The sequence below is a fragment of the Balaenoptera musculus genome, unplaced genomic scaffold, assembly GCF_009873245.2.
Source record: "Balaenoptera musculus isolate JJ_BM4_2016_0621 unplaced genomic scaffold, mBalMus1.pri.v3 scaffold_56_arrow_ctg1, whole genome shotgun sequence".
Lineage (NCBI taxonomy): Eukaryota > Metazoa > Chordata > Mammalia > Artiodactyla > Balaenopteridae > Balaenoptera > Balaenoptera musculus.
The window spans coordinates 324,699-330,241 of record NW_023503242.1 but is presented as its reverse complement, the minus strand read 5'-3'; the positions used below and the strand labels follow the sequence as shown (position 1 = coordinate 330,241).

The 5,543-nt window shown below is 46.3% G+C and overlaps 1 long non-coding RNA gene across 1 annotated transcript; it reads left to right on the top strand.

Annotated features, from left to right (window-relative positions):
* Positions 1-914: 914 nt before the first annotated feature.
* Positions 915-5,293, top strand: LOC118889499. Its single transcript, XR_005018548.1, has 4 exons — positions 915-1,055; positions 1,549-1,635; positions 1,899-2,033; positions 4,756-5,293. It is a non-coding gene; the product is annotated as an uncharacterized LOC118889499 (long non-coding RNA).
* The last annotated feature ends 250 nt before the right edge of the window (positions 5,294-5,543 follow it).

The following is a 5,543-nucleotide window of genomic DNA, read 5'->3' as shown; positions in this document are numbered from 1 at the left end:
AAAGGCTTTCCCATGTTCATCGCATTTGTAGGGTTTCTCATCAGTGTGAATTCTCCCCGATGACTAAGGTCATGGCGTTGACTAAATGCTTTCTCACATAAATGATATTCACTGTTGTTTCTCTCCTGTGTGAATGTGTTCATGACATCGAAGGGTTGGATGGTCACTGAAAGCTCTTCCACAGTCATTCCAAACATAGGGCTTCTCTCCCGTGTGAGTTTATTGGTGTGAATAAAAGTCAGGTCTCTGGCTGCATTACCTTTATAAGGTTCGTCTTCTCCAGTGTGAGCTGTTGGTGTATAAATACAAGGCTTCAGCTGAATTATTTTCCACGTTCAGGATATTTGCAAGAGTCACTCCAGGGTGCACTCTCTCATGTTGTCTAAGGTTGGAGGGTGACTAAAAATCTTCCACATTCTGAGATCTGCATGATTTTTCTCTAGTATAATTAGCTTATGTTAATTCAGTGATGAATAACGGCTGAAGTCTCTCCCATTTGGGCTGAAAGTATAACACATGTGGAGTTAAGGTTGTTGTATGTGAAATGTCCTCATATTCGTTGCATTCAGTGGGCTCTTCTCCAACATGAAATCCCTGCTATTGACAAGGAAAGGGAGGCTGTTAAAAATTACTCACATAATATTCATTCAGTCATTTCTCTACATGTGAATTCTAGGCGGCTCCCTCAGTGATGGTCTTCATTGAAAATCTCCCAATGTTAGTTACATTCACAGGTACTGTTACTTTGCTGATTTCACACAGATTTTGTATCTGGTAAACCCTCACTGGTCATAGCTTTCTGAATAAGTTTTAGGTCTTCTTTATGTTTCAAACACTATATCCATGAGCTATGTTTAATCAATTACCTTTTCATTGAAGCCCAAGTTAGAGTTTGACATGTAAGGTCAAATGACATGGGTCTTCAGATTGTTCCATCCTCCATTACATTGATAAAAAATCTCCTGGCCACATGTCCAAAGTCATGGAGGGCAGAGTTAGGGTTGAGGCTCTGATGTTGCTGATTCCCACATGGGGAGGAACCAAGGTGACTGAAGGTAAGGGCATCTGGGGTGGCGGGGGGCGCAACAAGTAAGGTTGTGTGCTAAAGGCCTGGAATGGGTGTTGGAAAACAAATGTTGGTGCCTTTCACCAAGAATTATTAAATGAGAATTTTGCGAGAGGTGTCCTTGCTGTGGAGACAAGACTCTCCAGGAGACCATGGTAAGGGTTACCTGGGTATAAGTGTTAATCCTAGGAACTGAATATTAATAAAATAATAACTCTGAACAGTAAGTCGAATCAAAGTATAACACCCCATAATTTGCATTGTTTTCTGCAAAATGGGGATATTATATCCTCCTTACATGCCGAGTAAGCAATGCAGCCTTGTTTTTGACCATGGGAAGAAAAAGCCTTCCTTCTGTCTGTGCATGCCTGTGGGTTAGGTTGGAGGGTTCATTCCCAGTTGAGTGGTTAGGGATTCATGCCTGGTGTATCTAACAATACTCTGAAAGGCTGGGTTCTCAAGGCTGCTTTCTCTTTCCTCAGATTTACCTGATTGATTTTCGGATTGCCCCTGCATAAGGAAGCAGAGGAGGACAGGTGGTGGCAGAGTTCCTGATAATGAAACAACAGGTGAGAAAAAAACTTACTTTGATTCCTAAATTGATCCATGTTTTGCCAAATGGTCAGGTTTCTACTTTGGTTCCGGATCTCCTAAGTGCACCCAGGAAATATTAACGCCAGTTATGTTCACCACCCTGTTAGGGATATGGCAGGTCAGGGACCAATGTAGAAATACTCTCTTTCCCAACATTTACTTTCACTTGTTCCAGCCTCCATTAAGGCTGTGAACTCACAGAAGACGGGAGAGGTTTTTACCCTCTCTTTTTTTAAAGGTCCTCCCTTGGGCTCAGTGTCCTCCTTCATCATGTTACTGGCTGCAGTGGACTTAGGAATGCTGTGAACACAGGGGATAGAGAATGACTCAGAACAGAAATCTCTAAGCCAGTGGGGAGCAGGCGTTTCATCAGGTGAGTCCTGTGTTATAGGTGCTGGTGTGAGTGGGGGTTTGGTGAGAGATAGCAATAAAGAATCATTTATTTTTCCTAATTTTAAAAAGATTAACTTTTTACAGACTACTCATAAACATTTTGATAGCTTCAAAAAGATAAACGTAAGTTCCTTAACAAAGTTTTTCACATAACCCTTTTCCTTTGTGTTCTTAACCTTCATTCAATTTAGAAAGTTGAATGAACGGTCTGCAGATTCTTATTCTCTTAATTTGGACTGTGTATGGAGGAGAAGGGGCATAGTACACAGAACAAAATGTAGAGCACTGGACAGCAAACCAGTCTGGGGAGCTCCAAGACCTCACTCCGCCACAGTGATATCAATAAAACAACCAGGATCTGCCTGAATGAGTTGAGGTTCTAGCCCAGGGAACCCCAGAAGTGGCAACAATGGGCTTTCTGATCCCCCCATTGGCAGCCCTGGTAAGTGTTCCTATTAGACCCAGGGATGTGTGTGTGTGTGTGCTTGTGTGTGTGCGTGTGTGCGTGTCTTTCTTCTTCCTGGCACCCCTTAACTTGCCGAGTGTGCGTCAGTGTTTCATGAAAACCATGACCATGTGGTGCTAAAGTTATAAGACTCTGTCAGTCTTGTATCTTCCTGCGTTGGATACATAAAATTTCTCTAATAGGTCCAGATGCAAATGTTCAGTTGTCTCCTTGGCTCCTACCTGCAATGGCATGGGGATGTCTTTTCCTTGGGAAAGCACCTCTAGGCTCATGGAGAGAAGAGCTGCACAGGTGTAGGGTGGGCAGAGATAATTGGAGCAAGCAAGTGAATTGCTAAGGTCTCCTGATAAGCAGGTAAGAGGCTGGGCACTAAGGGAACCCAGGTTTGCAGAGTCAGGGTTCCGACTGCAGAATTCTCCACATTAGCGTGAGGAGTGCGTCTCCTTCGCGGCAGCCTCCTGCCCAAATCTTCCCAGCCTTGTCGGCTGCTGGGGTCGCGTCGTGCCGTGCTGAGCCGAACCGACAGTTAGCTCCGAGGCGGACGCCCCGAGAGGAGCTCGAGGGTTTGGGCGGTCGGAGCTGATCCCTCTTCGCCCAGCGATCAGAATCCATCCCGCAGACGTTCGAGCTCGTTGTCGGGAGCCACCTGGCGGCCGCTTTTATATTGTCCCTTCCCTCCTGAGCTTCGGCGATCTTCGCGAGGGATGTGACTCACCCGCTAGGCGCGGGGCAGAGTTCCGGGAGGCCGTCGACGCTGGCGGCGACCATCCCGGTGCTGCGGAGTGGTGAGCGCGTCCTGCTCTCACCGGAGATTGAATGTGGAGAAAAGTGTGTTGTGCGGCTGGCGCTGAGCTCCCTCGAAGAGTTGTGGGAAGGTCTGTGCCGGTCGACCAGCACTCCATGGTGTCGCTTGGCCCGCGGAGACCTCCCGTCCTGCTACGTGTGACCAGGAGAGCATGTCCGTGCCCGACGTCGTCCTCCGTGTGTCACGATCCGTTGTGCGTCCTCGCCGGCTTGGGGACCCGGGTCCATCCCGGTGCAGTCGAGGCGGTGGGGCTGCTCACCGGGGGGCACTTCAGTTTCTCCGCGTTCCACTCGAGGCTATCACGGGTCGGATTTGGCCACGAAGCAGGAGCACGGGATCCGTGTCAACAGACTGGATCCACCCGGCAGATTGAACCGGCGTCTACGCGGGGAGCTCCCGCCCCCACTCCTTGGTCGCCTCATCAGCGTGGCGCTTGCGTTTGTGCAGGTCTCCTCACGGCGGACTGTCGTGGGCAAGCGGGAAGGGTGCTCGTGGAGGGCCAGCAGTCCCTCCTAGGCTTCGGTGGTCGTAGGTCGTAGTCGTTTCTCTTTGTGAAACAGGGACCGCCCGGGGCATCCAGTGATGGTCGGGAGGAGACACGAGCCTGGCTGCGCTCCTGGGTGGGCGCGGTTGTCGGTAGCTTCTCTGGAGAAGCTCTGCAGACATGGAACGGCCTACAGACGCGCGGGCGGATGGGAGGATCCCCCAGGGCGAGAAATGGGACCGATGATGGCCTGAGTCGAGGACGGGTGTCAGGGGCGTGGCGGTGCGCCTTCGCCGGTGTGCGATCTGGATCCTTCCTGTTGAGGTTCACACCAGTTGCACGTCACTTGGCGTCTGCAGCGCAAGGTCGACCAGATGGCCGGATTTTGGTATTGGGGCAAGAAGAGAATTTAATGAATTAATATTTTCTTTGTTGTGAGATTCACTACAATGTGAACATTAGTGAAATGAGAAATCCTAATGTTTATAGTAAATCGACATTACTGTAATAATTACTATCGTTTGAAGTTTTTTTCACAAAATGTTGATTTATGAAATTTAAAATATATTTAGTACAATTTTTTGTGATACAAATCTGCTAATGAGAAAAATGGAATTATTTTGCAAGGGGGTTGCCATTTAGCTTATTACAGATTCCTATCATCAAAATTTCAGTTGTTAATCCTGAATTATAAGGCGATTTTGCATAGTTTAAATATTTCATATTTGAAAATTCTTTTCACACAGATATGTACTACCAAATACTGCAGTTCATGAGCGTATGATTTTAATTGAGCATATTCATTGCTTGGAAGGAACTTATAAAATTCTGTTAGATTCTTCTATTGATATTTGCCTTTTAATATGTCATTATATTGTACATTAGTCATTTCCAATTCTGTTTGCAGTTAATTTTGAAAACATTGATTCAAGTTTATCTATCCACAGCGTATCTGATTGATTGAAGATGATGAAGGAGGGTTTTGGGATGCAGAATTTTCTAACTCCACCTGGAAGTCCGGGAACCTCTCCCTCCAGCCACAAGGCCCTGCCCCACATCCTGCAGCAACCAATCTGGAAAACCAGATTCCAACCTCTGCAACAATAGGCCCCAAGGGTCAGGATTTGGTCAGTGACTCACAGCTTCGTCATTTTCAGTCTTTTCCATGTAGAACCAAATGCAGGGAAAGCCAAATATGTTCCCCTAAGTAATCACTTAGGGCGCCCCTCTTCCTAACAGCTTGTTTCCAGCCTCCCACATCACAAGCTCTGAGCAGGACATGCTTTCCTTTTTTTGCCACCAGAAAGTGTCCCCACTCTTATGTGTGCCCTAAGTCTCAGCCTGATGTCAGTGGTGGTGGCTGACTCCCGTGCTCTATAGATAAGTTGTGAGTAAATAGTGTCTGTTCTCATTTGCGGGGGTGTCGTTTTTCATATCTACAGAGCTTAGTATGGCAGGAAGCAAATAAAACTCATGATAATGTTTCCATTGTTATTTTAAAAATCACATTTATTAATCACCATTTTTTAACTTGAGACATAATTCAAATACCATAAAATTCACCCTTTGAAAAGTGTAGAATTTAGTGCTTTATAATCTATTCACAAAATTGTGCAACCATCAGCACTAATACCAGAACATTTCATCACCTTAAAAAGAAACCCAAACCCCATTAGTCTCTTCTATTCCACCTATGCTCAGGCAGTGGCCACCGCAAATCTGCTTTCTGTCTCTA